Source organism: Salvelinus alpinus, chromosome 31, assembly GCF_045679555.1.
Source record: "Salvelinus alpinus chromosome 31, SLU_Salpinus.1, whole genome shotgun sequence".
In the NCBI taxonomy this organism is placed as follows: Eukaryota; Metazoa; Chordata; class Actinopteri; order Salmoniformes; family Salmonidae; genus Salvelinus; species Salvelinus alpinus.
The window spans coordinates 32584242-32602704 of NC_092116.1; the positions used below are offsets into that span (position 1 = coordinate 32584242).

General features: G+C 48.3%; 1 protein-coding gene across 3 annotated transcripts in view; it reads right to left on the reverse strand.

The window, feature by feature from the left end:
- LOC139561347 (dachshund homolog 2-like) overlaps positions 1 to 18463 on the reverse strand; it is a 79395-nt gene that overhangs the window by 16229 nt on the left and 44703 nt on the right. The gene's annotated exons all lie outside the window — the stretch shown is intronic.

Consider the following 18463-nt stretch of genomic DNA (forward strand, 5'->3'; position numbering starts at 1 on the left):
TGATTCCCATGTGGTTAGTCTGTGGTGTTGATTCCCATGTGACTAGTCTGTGGTGTTGATTCCCATGTGACTAGTCTGTGGTGTTGGTTCCCATGTGGTTAGTCTGTGGTGTTGATTTCCATGTGGCTAGTATATGGTGTTGATGCCCATGTGGTTAGTCTGTGGTGTTGATTCCCATGTGGCTAGTCTGTGGTGTTGATGCCCATGTGGCTAGTCTGTGGTGTTGATTCCCATGTGGCTAGTCTGTGGTGTTGATTCCCATGTGACTAGTCTGTGGTGTTGATTCCCATGTGGCTAGTCTGTGGTGTTGATTCCCATGTGACTAGTCTGTGGTGTTGATTCCCATGTGACTAGTCTGTGGTGTTGATTCCCATGTGACTAGTCTGTGGTGTTGATTCCCATGTGGCTAGTCTGTGGTGTTGATTCCCATGTGACTAGTCTGTGGTGTTGATTCCCATGTGACTAGTCTGTGGTGTTAATTCCCATGTGGCTAGTCTGTGGTGTTGATTCACATGTGGCTAGTCTGTGGTGTTGATTCCCATGTGACTAGTCTGTGGTGTTGGTTCCCATGTGACTAGTCTGTGGTGTTGATTCCCATGTGTCTAGTCTGTGGTGTTGATTCCCATGTGACTAGTCTGTGGTGTTGATTCCCATGTGGCTAGTCGGTGGTGTTAATTCCCATGTGGCTAGTCTGTGGTGTTGATTCCCATGTGGCTAGTCTGTGGTGTTGATTCCCATGTGACTAGTCTGTGGTGTTGGTTCCCATGTGGCTAGTCTGTGGTGTTGATTCCCATGTGGTTAGTCTGTGGTGTTGATTCCCATGTGACTAGTCTGTGGTGTTGATTCCCATGTGACTAGTCTGTGGTGTTGATTCCCATGTGACTAGTCTGTGGTGTTGATTCCCATGTGGTTAGTCTGTGGTGTTGATTCCCATGTGGTTAGTCTGTGGTGTTGATTCCCATGTGGCTAGTCTGTGGTGTTGATTCCCATGTGGCTAGTCTGTGGTGTTGATTCCCATGTGTCTAGTCTGTGGAGTTGGTTCCCATGTGGTTAGTCTGTGGTGTTGATTCACATGTGGCTAGTCTGTGGTGTTGATTCCCATGTGGTTAGTCTGTGGTGTTGATTCCCATGTGGCTAGTCTGTGGTGTTGATTCCCATGTGACTACTAGTCTGTGGTGTTGATTCCCATGTGGCTAGTCTGTGGTGTTGATTCCCATGTGGCTAGTCTGTGGTGTTGATTCCCATGTGTCTAGTCTGTGGTGTTAATTCCCATGTGTCTAGTCTGTGGTGTTGATTCCCATGTGGCTAGTCTGTGGTGTTGATGCCCATGTGGCTAGTCTGTGGTGTTGATTCCCATGTGACTAGTCTGTGGTGTTGATTCCCATGTGACTAGTCTGTGGTGTTGATTCCCATGTGGTTAGTCTGTGGTGTTGATTCCCATGTGACTAGTCTGTGGTGTTGATTCCCATGTGACTAGTCTGTGGTGTTGGTTCCCATGTGGTTAGTCTGTGGTGTTGATTTCCATGTGGCTAGTATATGGTGTTGATGCCCATGTGGTTAGTCTGTGGTGTTGATTCCCATGTGGCTAGTCTGTGGTGTTGATGCCCATGTGGCTAGTCTGTGGTGTTGATTCCCACGTGGCTAGTCTGTGGTGTTGATTCCCATGTGACTAGTCTGTGGTGTTGATTCCCATGTGGCTAGTCTGTGGTGTTGATTCCCATGTGACTAGTCTGTGGTGTTGATTCCCATGTGACTAGTCTGTGGTGTTGATTCCCATGTGACTAGTCTGTGGTGTTGATTCCCATGTGGCTAGTCTGTGGTGTTGATGCCCATGTGGCTAGTCTGTGGTGTTGATTCCCATGTGGCTAGTCTGTGGTGTTGATTCCCATGTGACTAGTCTGTGGTGTTGATTCCCATGTGGCTAGTCTGTGGTGTTGATTCCCATGTGACTAGTCTGTGGTGTTGATTCCCATGTGACTAGTCTGTGGTGTTGATTCCCATGTGACTAGTCTGTGGTGTTGATTCCCATGTGACTAGTCTGTGGTGTTGATTCCCATGTGTCTAGTCTGTGGTGTTGATTCCCATGTGACTAGTCTGTGGTGTTGATTCCCATGTGGCTAGTCGGTGGTGTTAATTCCCATGTGGCTAGTCTGTGGTGTTGATTCCCATGTGGCTAGTCTGTGGTGTTGATTCCCATGTGACTAGTCTGTGGTGTTGGTTCCCATGTGGCTAGTCTGTGGTGTTGGTTCCCATGTGGTTAGTCTGTGGTGTTGATTCCCATGTGACTAGTCTGTGGTGTTGATTCCCATGTGACTAGTCTGTGGTGTTGATTCCCATGTGACTAGTCTGTGGTGTTGATTCCCATGTGGTTAGTCTGTGGTGTTGATTCCCATGTGGTTAGTCTGTGGTGTTGATTCCCATGTGGCTAGTCTGTGGTGTTGATTCCCATGTGACTAGTCTGTGGTGTTGATTCCCATGTGTCTAGTCTGTGGAGTTGGTTCCCATGTGGTTAGTCTGTGGTGTTGATTCACATGTGGCTAGTCTGTGGTGTTGATTCCCATGTGGTTAGTCTGTGGTGTTGATTCCCATGTGGCTAGTCTGTGGTGTTGATTCCCATGTGACTACTAGTCTGTGGTGTTGATTCCCATGTGGCTAGTCTGTGGTGTTGATTCCCATGTGGCTAGTCTGTGGTGTTGATTCCCATGTGTCTAGTCTGTGGTGTTAATTCCCATGTGTCTAGTCTGTGGTGTTGATTCCCATGTGGCTAGTCTGTGGTGTTGATGCCCATGTGGCTAGTCTGTGGTGTTGATTCCCATGTGACTAGTCTGTGGTGTTGATTCCCATGTGACTAGTCTGTGGTGTTGGTTCCCATGTGACTAGTCTGTGGTGTTGATTCCCATGTGTCTAGTCTGTGGTGTTGATTCCCATGTGACTAGTCTGTGGTGTTGATTCCCATGTGGCTAGTCGGTGGTGTTAATTCCCATGTGGCTAGTCTGTGGTGTTGATTCCCATGTGGCTAGTCTGTGGTGTTGATTCCCATGTGACTAGTCTGTGGTGTTGGTTCCCATGTGGCTAGTCTGTGGTGTTGATTCCCATGTGGTTAGTCTGTGGTGTTGATTCCCATGTGACTAGTCTGTGGTGTTGATTCCCATGTGACTAGTCTGTGGTGTTGATTCCCATGTGACTAGTCTGTGGTGTTGATTCCCATGTGGTTAGTCTGTGGTGTTGATTCCCATGTGGTTAGTCTGTGGTGTTGATTCCCATGTGGCTAGTCTGTGGTGTTGATTCCCATGTGGCTAGTCTGTGGTGTTGATTCCCATGTGTCTAGTCTGTGGAGTTGGTTCCCATGTGGTTAGTCTGTGGTGTTGATTCACATGTGGCTAGTCTGTGGTGTTGATTCCCATGTGGTTAGTCTGTGGTGTTGATTCCCATGTGGCTAGTCTGTGGTGTTGATTCCCATGTGACTACTAGTCTGTGGTGTTGATTCCCATGTGGCTAGTCTGTGGTGTTGATTCCCATGTGGCTAGTCTGTGGTGTTGATTCCCATGTGTCTAGTCTGTGGTGTTAATTCCCATGTGTCTAGTCTGTGGTGTTGATTCCCATGTGGCTAGTCTGTGGTGTTGATGCCCATGTGGCTAGTCTGTGGTGTTGATTCCCATGTGACTAGTCTGTGGTGTTGATTCCCATGTGACTAGTCTGTGGTGTTGATTCCCATGTGGTTAGTCTGTGGTGTTGATTCCCATGTGACTAGTCTGTGGTGTTGATTCCCATGTGACTAGTCTGTGGTGTTGGTTCCCATGTGGTTAGTCTGTGGTGTTGATTTCCATGTGGCTAGTATATGGTGTTGATGCCCATGTGGTTAGTCTGTGGTGTTGATTCCCATGTGGCTAGTCTGTGGTGTTGATGCCCATGTGGCTAGTCTGTGGTGTTGATTCCCATGTGGCTAGTCTGTGGTGTTGATTCCCATGTGACTAGTCTGTGGTGTTGATTCCCATGTGGCTAGTCTGTGGTGTTGATTCCCATGTGACTAGTCTGTGGTGTTGATTCCCATGTGACTAGTCTGTGGTGTTGATTCCCATGTGACTAGTCTGTGGTGTTGATTCCCATGTGGCTAGTCTGTGGTGTTGATGCCCATGTGGCTAGTCTGTGGTGTTGATTCCCATGTGGCTAGTCTGTGGTGTTGATTCCCATGTGACTAGTCTGTGGTGTTGATTCCCATGTGGCTAGTCTGTGGTGTTGATTCCCATGTGACTAGTCTGTGGTGTTGATTCCCATGTGACTAGTCTGTGGTGTTGATTCCCATGTGACTAGTCTGTGGTGTTGATTCCCATGTGACTAGTCTGTGGTGTTGATTCCCATGTGTCTAGTCTGTGGTGTTGATTCCCATGTGACTAGTCTGTGGTGTTGATTCCCATGTGGCTAGTCGGTGGTGTTGATTCCCATGTGGCTAGTCTGTGGTGTTGATTCCCATGTGGCTAGTCTGTGGTGTTGATTCCCATGTGGCTAGTCTGTGGTGTTGGTTCCCATGTGGCTAGTCTGTGGTGTTGATTCCCATGTGGTTAGTCTGTGGTGTTGATTCCCATGTGACTAGTCTGTGGTGTTGATTCCCATGTGACTAGTCTGTGGTGTTGATTCCCATGTGACTAGTCTGTGGTGTTGATTCCCATGTGGTTAGTCTGTGGTGTTGATTCCCATGTGGTTAGTCTGTGGTGTTGATTCCCATGTGGCTAGTCTGTGGTGTTGATTCCCATGTGACTAGTCTGTGGTGTTGATTCCCATGTGTCTAGTCTGTGGAGTTGGTTCCCATGTGGTTAGTCTGTGGTGTTGATTCACATGTGGCTAGTCTGTGGTGTTGATTCCCATGTGACTAGTCTGTGGTGTTGATTCCCATGTGGCTAGTCTGTGGTGTTGATTCCCATGTGACTAGTCTGTGGTGTTGATTCCCATGTGACTAGTCTGTGGTGTTGATTCCCATGTGACTAGTCTGTGGTGTTGATTCCCATGTGACTAGTCTGTGGTGTTGATTCCCATGTGTCTAGTCTGTGGTGTTGATTCCCATGTGACTAGTCTGTGGTGTTGATTCCCATGTGGCTAGTCGGTGGTGTTAATTCCCATGTGGCTAGTCTGTGGTGTTGATTCCCATGTGGCTAGTCTGTGGTGTTGATTCCCATGTGACTAGTCTGTGGTGTTGGTTCCCATGTGGCTAGTCTGTGGTGTTGGTTCCCATGTGGTTAGTCTGTGGTGTTGATTCCCATGTGACTAGTCTGTGGTGTTGATTCCCATGTGACTAGTCTGTGGTGTTGATTCCCATGTGACTAGTCTGTGGTGTTGATTCCCATGTGGTTAGTCTGTGGTGTTGATTCCCATGTGGTTAGTCTGTGGTGTTGATTCCCATGTGGCTAGTCTGTGGTGTTGATTCCCATGTGACTAGTCTGTGGTGTTGATTCCCATGTGTCTAGTCTGTGGAGTTGGTTCCCATGTGGTTAGTCTGTGGTGTTGATTCACATGTGGCTAGTCTGTGGTGTTGATTCCCATGTGGTTAGTCTGTGGTGTTGATTCCCATGTGGCTAGTCTGTGGTGTTGATTCCCATGTGACTACTAGTCTGTGGTGTTGATTCCCATGTGGCTAGTCTGTGGTGTTGATTCCCATGTGGCTAGTCTGTGGTGTTGATTCCCATGTGTCTAGTCTGTGGTGTTAATTCCCATGTGTCTAGTCTGTGGTGTTGATTCCCATGTGGCTAGTCTGTGGTGTTGATGCCCATGTGGCTAGTCTGTGGTGTTGATTCCCATGTGACTAGTCTGTGGTGTTGATTCCCATGTGACTAGTCTGTGGTGTTGGTTCCCATGTGACTAGTCTGTGGTGTTGATTCCCATGTGTCTAGTCTGTGGTGTTGATTCCCATGTGACTAGTCTGTGGTGTTGATTCCCATGTGGCTAGTCGGTGGTGTTAATTCCCATGTGGCTAGTCTGTGGTGTTGATTCCCATGTGGCTAGTCTGTGGTGTTGATTCCCATGTGACTAGTCTGTGGTGTTGGTTCCCATGTGGCTAGTCTGTGGTGTTGATTCCCATGTGGTTAGTCTGTGGTGTTGATTCCCATGTGACTAGTCTGTGGTGTTGATTCCCATGTGACTAGTCTGTGGTGTTGATTCCCATGTGACTAGTCTGTGGTGTTGATTCCCATGTGGTTAGTCTGTGGTGTTGATTCCCATGTGGTTAGTCTGTGGTGTTGATTCCCATGTGGCTAGTCTGTGGTGTTGATTCCCATGTGGCTAGTCTGTGGTGTTGATTCCCATGTGTCTAGTCTGTGGAGTTGGTTCCCATGTGGTTAGTCTGTGGTGTTGATTCACATGTGGCTAGTCTGTGGTGTTGATTCCCATGTGGTTAGTCTGTGGTGTTGATTCCCATGTGGCTAGTCTGTGGTGTTGATTCCCATGTGACTACTAGTCTGTGGTGTTGATTCCCATGTGGCTAGTCTGTGGTGTTGATTCCCATGTGGCTAGTCTGTGGTGTTGATTCCCATGTGTCTAGTCTGTGGTGTTAATTCCCATGTGTCTAGTCTGTGGTGTTGATTCCCATGTGGCTAGTCTGTGGTGTTGATGCCCATGTGGCTAGTCTGTGGTGTTGATTCCCATGTGACTAGTCTGTGGTGTTGATTCCCATGTGACTAGTCTGTGGTGTTGATTCCCATGTGGTTAGTCTGTGGTGTTGATTCCCATGTGACTAGTCTGTGGTGTTGATTCCCATGTGACTAGTCTGTGGTGTTGGTTCCCATGTGGTTAGTCTGTGGTGTTGATTTCCATGTGGCTAGTATATGGTGTTGATGCCCATGTGGTTAGTCTGTGGTGTTGATTCCCATGTGGCTAGTCTGTGGTGTTGATGCCCATGTGGCTAGTCTGTGGTGTTGATTCCCATGTGGCTAGTCTGTGGTGTTGATTCCCATGTGACTAGTCTGTGGTGTTGATTCCCATGTGGCTAGTCTGTGGTGTTGATTCCCATGTGACTAGTCTGTGGTGTTGATTCCCATGTGACTAGTCTGTGGTGTTGATTCCCATGTGACTAGTCTGTGGTGTTGATTCCCATGTGGCTAGTCTGTGGTGTTGATGCCCATGTGGCTAGTCTGTGGTGTTGATTCCCATGTGGCTAGTCTGTGGTGTTGATTCCCATGTGACTAGTCTGTGGTGTTGATTCCCATGTGGCTAGTCTGTGGTGTTGATTCCCATGTGACTAGTCTGTGGTGTTGATTCCCATGTGACTAGTCTGTGGTGTTGATTCCCATGTGACTAGTCTGTGGTGTTGATTCCCATGTGACTAGTCTGTGGTGTTGATTCCCATGTGTCTAGTCTGTGGTGTTGATTCCCATGTGACTAGTCTGTGGTGTTGATTCCCATGTGGCTAGTCGGTGGTGTTGATTCCCATGTGGCTAGTCTGTGGTGTTGATTCCCATGTGGCTAGTCTGTGGTGTTGATTCCCATGTGGCTAGTCTGTGGTGTTGGTTCCCATGTGGCTAGTCTGTGGTGTTGATTCCCATGTGGTTAGTCTGTGGTGTTGATTCCCATGTGACTAGTCTGTGGTGTTGATTCCCATGTGACTAGTCTGTGGTGTTGATTCCCATGTGACTAGTCTGTGGTGTTGATTCCCATGTGGTTAGTCTGTGGTGTTGATTCCCATGTGGTTAGTCTGTGGTGTTGATTCCCATGTGGCTAGTCTGTGGTGTTGATTCCCATGTGACTAGTCTGTGGTGTTGATTCCCATGTGTCTAGTCTGTGGAGTTGGTTCCCATGTGGTTAGTCTGTGGTGTTGATTCACATGTGGCTAGTCTGTGGTGTTGATTCCCATGTGGTTAGTCTGTGGTGTTGATTCCCATGTGGCTAGTCTGTGGTGTTGATTCCCATGTGACTACTAGTCTGTGGTGTTGATTCCCATGTGGCTAGTCTGTGGTGTTGATTCCCATGTGGCTAGTCTGTGGTGTTGATTCCCATGTGTCTAGTCTGTGGTGTTGATTCCCATGTGGCTAGTCTGTGGTGTTGATGCCCATGTGGCTAGTCTGTGGTGTTGATTCCCATGTGACTAGTCTGTGGTGTTGATTCCCATGTGACTAGTCTGTGGTGTTGATTCCCATGTGACTAGTCTGTGGTGTTGATTCCCATGTGACTAGTCTGTGGTGTTGGTTCCCATGTGACTAGTCTGTGGTGTTGATTCCCATGTGTCTAGTCTGTGGTGTTGATTCCCATGTGACTAGTCTGTGGTGTTGATTCCCATGTGGCTAGTCGGTGGTGTTAATTCCCATGTGGCTAGTCTGTGGTGTTGATTCCCATGTGGCTAGTCTGTGGTGTTGGTTCCCATGTGACTAGTCTGTGGTGTTGGTTCCCATGTGGCTAGTCTGTGGTGTTGATTCCCATGTGGTTAGTCTGTGGTGTTGATTCCCATGTGACTAGTCTGTGGTGTTGATTCCCATGTGACTAGTCTGTGGTGTTGATTCCCATGTGACTAGTCTGTGGTGTTGATTCCCATGTGGTTAGTCTGTGGTGTTGATTCCCATGTGGTTAGTCTGTGGTGTTGATTCCCATGTGGCTAGTCTGTGGTGTTGATTCCCATGTGACTAGTCTGTGGTGTTGATTCCCATGTGTCTAGTCTGTGGAGTTGGTTCCCATGTGGTTAGTCTGTGGTGTTGATTCACATGTGGCTAGTCTGTGGTGTTGATTCCCATGTGGTTAGTCTGTGGTGTTGATTCCCATGTGGCTAGTCTGTGGTGTTGATTCCCATGTGACTACTAGTCTGTGGTGTTGATTCCCATGTGACTACTAGTCTGTGGTGTTGATTCCCATGTGGCTAGTCTGTGGTGTTGATTCCCATGTGTCTAGTCTGTGGTGTTGATTCCCATGTGTCTAGTCTGTGGTGTTGATTCCCATGTGGCTAGTCTGTGGTGTTGATGCCCATGTGGCTAGTCTGTGGTGTTGATTCCCATGTGACTAGTCTGTGGTGTTGATTCCCATGTGACTAGTCTGTGGTGTTGATTCCCATGTGGTTAGTCTGTGGTGTTGATTCCCATGTGACTAGTCTGTGGTGTTGATTCCCATGTGACTAGTCTGTGGTGTTGGTTCCCATGTGGTTAGTCTGTGGTGTTGATTTCCATGTGGCTAGTATATGGTGTTGATGCCCATGTGGTTAGTCTGTGGTGTTGATTCCCATGTGGCTAGTCTGTGGTGTTGATGCCCATGTGGCTAGTCTGTGGTGTTGATTCCCATGTGGCTAGTCTGTGGTGTTGATTCCCATGTGACTAGTCTGTGGTGTTGATTCCCATGTGACTAGTCTGTGGTGTTGATTCCCATGTGACTAGTCTGTGGTGTTGATTCCCATGTGACTAGTCTGTGGTGTTGATTCCCATGTGGCTAGTCTGTGGTGTTGATGCCCATGTGGCTAGTCTGTGGTGTTGATTCCCATGTGGCTAGTCTGTGGTGTTGATTCCCATGTGACTAGTCTGTGGTGTTGATTCCCATGTGGCTAGTCTGTGGTGTTGATTCCCATGTGACTAGTCTGTGGTGTTGATTCCCATGTGACTAGTCTGTGGTGTTGATTCCCATGTGACTAGTCTGTGGTGTTGATTCCCATGTGACTAGTCTGTGGTGTTGATTCCCATGTGTCTAGTCTGTGGTGTTGATTCCCATGTGACTAGTCTGTGGTGTTGATTCCCATGTGGCTAGTCGGTGGTGTTAATTCCCATGTGGCTAGTCGGTGGTGTTAATTCCCATGTGGCTAGTCTGTGGTGTTGATTCCCATGTGACTAGTCTGTGGTGTTGGTTCCCATGTGGCTAGTCTGTGGTGTTGATTCCCATGTGGTTAGTCTGTGGTGTTGATTCCCATGTGACTAGTCTGTGGTGTTGATTCCCATGTGACTAGTCTGTGGTGTTGATTCCCATGTGACTAGTCTGTGGTGTTGATTCCCATGTGGTTAGTCTGTGGTGTTGATTCCCATGTGGTTAGTCTGTGGTGTTGATTCCCATGTGGCTAGTCTGTGGTGTTGATTCCCATGTGTCTAGTCTGTGGAGTTGGTTCCCATGTGGTTAGTCTGTGGTGTTGATTCACATGTGGCTAGTCTGTGGTGTTGATTCCCATGTGGTTAGTCTGTGGTGTTGATTCCCATGTGGCTAGTCTGTGGTGTTGATTCCCATGTGACTACTAGTCTGTGGTGTTGATTCCCATGTGGCTAGTCTGTGGTGTTGATTCCCATGTGGCTAGTCTGTGGTGTTGATTCCCATGTGGCTAGTCTGTGGTGTTGATTCCCATGTGTCTAGTCTGTGGTGTTAATTCCCATGTGTCTAGTCTGTGGTGTTGATTCCCATGTGGCTAGTCTGTGGTGTTGATGCCCATGTGGCTAGTCTGTGGTGTTGATTCCCATGTGACTAGTCTGTGGTGTTGATTCCCATGTGACTAGTCTGTGGTGTTGATTCCCATGTGGTTAGTCTGTGGTGTTGATTCCCATGTGACTAGTCTGTGGTGTTGATTCCCATGTGACTAGTCTGTGGTGTTGGTTCCCATGTGGTTAGTCTGTGGTGTTGATTTCCATGTGGCTAGTATATGGTGTTGATGCCCATGTGGTTAGTCTGTGGTGTTGATTCCCATGTGGCTAGTCTGTGGTGTTGATGCCCATGTGGCTAGTCTGTGGTGTTGATTCCCATGTGGCTAGTCTGTGGTGTTGATTCCCATGTGACTAGTCTGTGGTGTTGATTCCCATGTGGCTAGTCTGTGGTGTTGATTCCCATGTGACTAGTCTGTGGTGTTGATTCCCATGTGACTAGTCTGTGGTGTTGATTCCCATGTGGCTAGTCTGTGGTGTTGATTCCCATGTGGCTAGTCTGTGGTGTTGATTCCCATGTGACTAGTCTGTGGTGTTGATTCCCATGTGACTAGTCTGTGGTGTTAATTCCCATGTGGCTAGTCTGTGGTGTTGATTCACATGTGGCTAGTCTGTGGTGTTGATTCCCATGTGACTAGTCTGTGGTGTTGATTCCCATGTGTCTAGTCTGTGGTGTTGATTCCCATGTGTCTAGTCTGTGGTGTTGATTCCCATGTGACTAGTCTGTGGTGTTGATTCCCATGTGGCTAGTCGGTGGTGTTGATTCCCATGTGGCTAGTCTGTGGTGTTGATTCCCATGTGACTAGTCTGTGGTGTTGATTCCCATGTGGCTAGTCTGTGGTGTTGATTCCCATGTGGTTAGTCTGTGGTGTTGATTCCCATGTGGTTAGTCTGTGGTGTTGATTCCCATGTGACTAGTCTGTGGTGTTGATTCCCATGTGACTAGTCTGTGGTGTTGATTCCCATGTGACTAGTCTGTGGTGTTGATTCCCATGTGGTTAGTCTGTGGTGTTGATTCCCATGTGGTTAGTCTGTGGTGTTGATTCCCATGTGGCTAGTCTGTGGTGTTGATTCCCATGTGACTAGTCTGTGGTGTTGATTCCCATGTGTCTAGTCTGTGGAGTTGGTTCCCATGTGGTTAGTCTGTGGTGTTGATTCACATGTGGCTAGTCTGTGGTGTTGATTCCCATGTGGTTAGTCTGTGGTGTTGATTCCCATGTGGCTAGTCTGTGGTGTTGATTCCCATGTGACTACTAGTCTGTGGTGTTGATTCCCATGTGGCTAGTCTGTGGTGTTGATTCCCATGTGGCTAGTCTGTGGTGTTGATTCCCATGTGTCTAGTCTGTGGTGTTAATTCCCATGTGTCTAGTCTGTGGTGTTGATTCCCATGTGGCTAGTCTGTGGTGTTGATGCCCATGTGGCTAGTCTGTGGTGTTGATTCCCATGTGACTAGTCTGTGGTGTTGATTCCCATGTGACTAGTCTGTGGTGTTGATTCCCATGTGACTAGTCTGTGGTGTTGATTCCCATGTGACTAGTCTGTGGTGTTGGTTCCCATGTGGCTAGTCTGTGGTGTTGATTCCCATGTGGCTAGTCTGTGGTGTTGATTCCCATGTGGCTAGTCTGTGGTGTTGATTCCCATGTGGCTAGTCTGTGGTGTTGATTCCCATGTGGCTAGTCTGTGGTGTTGATTCCCATGTGACTAGTCTGTGGTGTTGATTCCCATGTGACTATTCTGTGGTGTTGATTCCCATGTGGTTAGTCTGTGGTGTTGATTCCCATGTGGTTAGTCTGTGGTGTTGATTCCCATGTGGCTACTAGTCTGTGGTGTTGATTCCCTTGTGGCTAGTCTGTGGTGTTGGTTCCCATGTGTCTAGTCTGTGGTGTTGATTCCCATGTGACTAGTCTGTGGTGTTGATTCCCATGTGGTTAGTCTGTGGTGTTGATTCCCATGTGGTTAGTCTGTGGTGTTGATTCCCATGTGGCTAGTCTGTGGTGTTGATTCCCATGTGGCTAGTCTGTGGTGTTGATTCCCATGTGGCTAGTCTGTGGTGTTGATTCCCATGTGACTAGTCTGTGGTGTTGATTCCCATGTGGCTAGTCTGTGGTGTTGATTCCCATGTGGCTAGTCTGTGGTGATGATTCCCATGTGACTAGTCTGTGGTGTTGAGTGGTGTTGATTCCCATGTGGATAGTCTGTGGTGTTGAGTGGTGTTGATTCCCATGTGGTTAGTCTGTGGTGTTGAGTGGTGTTAATGTCTATGTGGCTAGTCTGTGGTGTTGATTCCCATGTGGTTAGTCTGTGGTGTTGAGTGGTGTTAATGTCTATGTGGCTAGTCTGTGGTGTTGATTCCCATGTGGTTAGTCTGTGGTGTTGAGTGGTGCTAATGTCTATGTGGCTAGTCTGTGGTGTTGATTCCCATGTGGCTAGTCTGTGGTGTTGAGTGGTGTTGATTCCCATGTGGTTAGTCTGTGGTGTTGATTCCCATGTGGTTAGTCTGTGGTGTTGGTTCCCATGTGGTTAGTCTGTGGTGTTGAGTGGTGTTAATGTCCATGTGGCTAGTCTGTGGTGTTGAGTGGTGTTAATTTCCATGTGGCTAGTCTGTGGTGTTAATTCCCATGTGACTAGTCTGTGGTGTTGAGTGGTGTTGATTCCCATGTGGATAGTCTGTGGTGTTGAGTGGTGTTGATTCCCATGTGGTTAGTCTGTGGTGTTGAGTGGTGTTAATGTCTATGTGGCTAGTCTGTGGTGTTGATTCCCATGTGGTTAGTCTGTGGTGTTGAGTGGTGTTAATGTCTATGTGGCTAGTCTGTGGTGTTGATTCCCATGTGGTTAGTCTGTGGTGTTGAGTGGTGCTAATGTCTATGTGGCTAGTCTGTGGTGTTGGTTCCCATGTGACTAGTCTGTGGTGTTGATTCCCATGTGGTTAGTCTGTGGTGTTGATTCCCATGTGGTTAGTCTGTGGTGTTGATTCCCATGTGGCTAGTCTGTGGTGTTGATTCCCATGTGGCTAGTCTGTGGTGTTGATTCCCATGTGGCTAGTCTGTGGTGTTGATTCCCATGTGGCTAGTCTGTGGTGTTGATTCCCATGTGACTAGTCTGTGGTGTTGATTCCCATGTGGCTAGTCTGTGGTGTTGATTCCCATGTGGCTAGTCTGTGGTGATGATTCCCATGTGACTAGTCTGTGGTGTTGAGTGGTGTTGATTCCCATGTGGATAGTCTGTGGTGTTGAGTGGTGTTGATTCCCATGTGGTTAGTCTGTGGTGTTGAGTGGTGTTAATGTCTATGTGGCTAGTCTGTGGTGTTGATTCCCATGTGGTTAGTCTGTGGTGTTGAGTGGTGTTAATGTCTATGTGGCTAGTCTGTGGTGTTGATTCCCATGTGGTTAGTCTGTGGTGTTGAGTGGTGCTAATGTCTATGTGGCTAGTCTGTGGTGTTGATTCCCATGTGGCTAGTCTGTGGTGTTGAGTGGTGTTGATTCCCATGTGGTTAGTCTGTGGTGTTGATTCCCATGTGGTTAGTCTGTGGTGTTGGTTCCCATGTGGTTAGTCTGTGGTGTTGAGTGGTGTTAATGTCCATGTGGCTAGTCTGTGGTGTTGAGTGGTGTTAATTTCCATGTGGCTAGTCTGTGGTGTTAATTTCCATGTGGCTAGTCTGTGGTCTTGAGTGGTGTTAATTTCCGGTTGGTATTACAGCAGATGTGTTGAAAATAAACATGACAGAATGTATTGAGGGACGTAAAAAAGAGAGAGAGAGACAGATGCAGAGAGTGAGGACTAAACCAGTCTGTCTGTCTGTCTGTCTGTCTGTCTGTCTGTCTGTCTGTCTGTCTGTCTGTCTGTCTGTCTGTCTGTCTGTCTGTCTGTCTGTCTGTCTGTCTGTCTGTCTGTGTCTGTCTCTCTCACACACACAAACAAACGTGTGTGTGTGATGTTAGTTTTCTGAACAGATCACTGGGTGGTCAGACAATAGGATTCACCATCATCATAGAGATGACCAACACACAGTCTCAGAGTGATGCCTCTCCACCCTGTCCACGGACACCGATCGTTGACCGCGTCGCTAATAGCAACCACGGAACCCTGAGGAATTACTGACTGGCTGAAAGATCACATCACAAGATGTGGACATCTCTTTATATTATACTATCTCTCTACAGACTAAATCTCCCTCTCTGTCTCTCTCTCTATAGACTAAACCTCCCTCTCTGTCTCTCTCTCTACAGACTAAACCTCCCTCTCTCTCTCTACAGACTAAACCTCCCTCTCTGTCTCTACAGACTAAACCTCCCTCTCTCTCTCTACAGACTAAACCTCCCTCTCTGTCTCTCTCTCTACAGACTAAACCTCCCTCTCTGTCTCTCTACAGACTAAACCTCCCTCTCTCTCTCTACAGACTAAACCTCCCTCTCTCTCTCTACAGACTAAATCTCCCTCTCTGTCTCTCTCTCTACAGACTAAACCTCCCTCTCTGTCTCTCTACAGACTAAACCTCCCTCTCTCTCTCTACAAACTAAACCTCCTTCTCTGTCTCTCTCTCTACAGACTAAACCTCCCTCTCTCTCTCTACAGACTAAACCTCCTTCTCTGTCTCTCTCTCTATAGACTAAACCTCCCTCTCTGTCTCTCTCTCTACAGACTAAACCTCCCTCTCTCTCTCTACAGACTAAACCTCCCTCTCTGTCTCTCGCTCTACAGACTAAACCTCCCTCTCTCTCTCTACAGACTAAACCTCCCTCTCTGTCTCTCTCTCTACAGACTAAACCTCCCTCTCTCTCTCTACAGACTAAACCTCCCTCTCTGTCTCTCTCTCTACAGACTAAACCTCCCTCTCTGTCTCTCTACAGACTAAACCTCCCTCTCTCTCTCTACAGACTAAACCTCCCTCTCTCTGTCTACAGACTAAACCTCCCTCTCTCTGTCTACAGACTAAACCTCCCTCTCTCTGTCTACAGACTAAACCTCCCTCTCTCTGTCTACAGACTAAACCTCCCTCTCTCTCTCTACAGACTAAACCTCACTCTCTGTCTCTCTCTCTACAGACTAAGTCCCTCTCTGTCTCTCTCTCTACAGACTAAACCTCCCTCTCTGTCTCTCTCTCTACAAACTAAACCTCACTCTCTGTCTCTACAGACTAAACCTCCCTCTCTGTCTCTCTCTCTACAGACTAAACCTCACTCTCTGTCTCTCTCTCTACAGACTAAACCTCCCTCTCTGTCTCTCTCTCTACAGACTAAACCTCCCTCTCTGTCTCTACAGACTAAACCTCCCTCTCTGTCTCTCTCTCTACAGACTAAACCTGCCTCCCTCCCTCCCTCCCTCCTGCTCTTCCTCCCTTCCTCAATTCCCCCTCCCTCCCTCCCTCCCTCCACTCCCACCCTCCCTCCCTCCCTCCCTCCCTCCCTCCCTCCCTCCCTCCCTCCCTCCCTCCCTCCCTCCCTCCCTCCCTCACTCCACTCCCTCCCTCCCTCCCTCGCTCCACTCCCCCTCCACTCCCCCCCTCCCTCGCTCCATCCCTCCCTCCATTCCCCCTCCGTCCCTCCCTCCACTTCACCCTCCCCCCTCCCTCCCTCTTCTCCCACTCCCTCCCTCCAATATCACTCCCTTAATCCCTCCAATCTCACTCCCTCCATCCCTCCCTCCACTCTCCCTCCCTCCAATCTCCCTCCATCCCTCCAGTGCAGGTGCATATAAGGGCCCTTAAATGAGCACTCTGAAGAGGACCTGATTGAGAACACTTCATCTGTCTGTCTGTGTGACAATGCAGCCACACACACACACACACACACACACACACACACACACACACACACACACACACACACACACACACACACACACACACACACACACACACACACACACACACACACAGAGTTTTAATCTTTATTATTTTATCCTCTCCATATTTACTTTCTTCGTCTTTCACTTCAATTAAACCTCTACTATTTATCTCTCTTTTATTCCCTTCATACCTCCTAGCCTCCTTTATCCCTTCATACCTCCTAGCCTCCTTTATCCCTTCATACCTCCTAGCCTCCTTTATCCCTTCATACCTCCTAGCCTCCTTTATCCCTTCATACCTCCTAGCCTCCTTAATCCCTTCATACCTCCTAGCCTCCTTTATCCCTTCATACCTCCTAGCCTCCTTTATCCCTTCCCCAACTTCCTTCAAACCTCCTAGCCTCCTTTATCCCTTCATACCTCCTAGCCTCCTTTATCCCTTCATACCTGCTAGCCTCCTTTATCCCTTCATACCTGCTAGCCTCCTTTATCCCTTCATACCTGCTAGCCTCCTTTATCCCTTCATACCTCCTAGCCTCCTTTATCCCTTCATACCTCCTAGCCTCCTTAATCCCTTCATACCTGCTAGCCTCCTTTATCCCTTCATACCTCCTAGCCTCCTTTATCCCTTCATACCTCCTAGCCTCCTTTATCCCTTCATACCTCCTAGCCTCCTTTATCCCTTCATACCTCCTCTAGCCTCCATTATCCCTTCATACCTCCTAGCCTCCTTTATCCCTTCATACCTCCTAGCCTCCTTTATCCCTTCATACCTCCTAGCCTCCTTTATCCCTTCATACCTCCTAGCCTCCTTTATCCATTCATACCTCCTAGCCTCCTTTATCCATTCATACCTCCTAGCCTCCTTTATCCCTTCATACCTCCCCTAGCCTCCTTTATCCCTTCATACCTCCTAGCCTCCTTTATCCCTTCCCCAACTTCCTTCATACCTCCTAGCCTCCTTTATCCTTTCATACCTCCTAGCCTCCTTTATCCCTTCATACCTCCTAGCCTCCATTATCCCTTCATACCTCCTAGCCTCCTTTATCCCTTCATACCTCCTAGCCTCCTTTATCCCGTCATACCTCCTAGCCTCCTTTATCCCTTCAAACCTCCTCCTAGCCTCCTTTATCCCTTCATACCTCCTAGCCTCCTTTATCCCTTCATACCTCCTAGCCTCCTTTATCCATTCATACCTCCTAGCCTCCTTTATCCTTTCATACCTCCTCTAGCCTCCTTTATCCCTTCATACCTCCTAGCCTCCTTTATCCCTTCCCCAACTTCCTTCATACCTCCTAGCCTCCTTTATCCCTTCATACCTCATAGCCTCCTTTATCCCTTCATACCTCCTCCTAGCCTCCTTTATCCCTTCATACCTCCTAGCCTCCTTCATCCCGTCATACCTCCTAGCCTCCTTTATCCCGTCATACCTCCTAGCCTCCTTTATCCCTTCATACCTCCTAGCCTCCTTTATCCCTTCATACCTCCTAGCCTCCTTTATCCCTTCATACCTCCTAGCCTCCTTTATCCCGTCATACCTCCTAGCCTCCTTTATCCCGTCATACCTCCTAGCCTCCTTTATCCCGTCATACCTCCTAGCCTCCTTTATCCCTTCATACCTCCTAGCCTCCTTCATCCCTCCCTTCCTTCATACCTCCTAGCCTCCTTTATCCCTTCACTAACTTCCTCCATACCTCCTAGCCTCCTTCATCCCTTCACTAACCTCCTCCATACCTCCTCCTAGCCTCCTTTACCCCTTCACTACCTTCCTTCATATCTCCTAGCCTCCTAGAAAGAGGGACAGAGAGAGAGGGACAGAGAGAGAGAGAGAGAGAGAGGGACAGAGAGAGAGAAAGAGGGACAGAGAGAGAGAGGGACAGAGAGAGAGAGGGACAGAGAGAGAGAGGGACAGAGAGAGAGAGGGACAGAGAGAGAGAGGGACAGAGATAGTGAGGGACAGAGAGAGAGAGACCGAGAGAGAGACAGAGAGAGAGAGAGGGACAGAGAGAGAGAGACAGAGAGAGAGAGAGAGAGAGAGAGAGAGGGACAGAGAGAGAGAAAGAGGGACAGAGAGAGAGAGAGACAGAGAGAGAGAGAGAGAGGGACAGAGAGAGAGAAAGAGGGACAGAGAGAGAGAGAGAGAGAAAGAGGGACAGAGAGAGAGAGGGACAGAGAGAGAGGGAGAGGGAGTGTAAAGAGGAAATGGTAGAGAGGCAGTGAGAGAGGCTCCTCATTGTGTTAAGGAGCTCCTCATGTTGCTGTGATGAATGACATCTCTAGGGTCTCCTCCATCTGTTTGTCCCGCCATCCCTCCCTTTCCATCT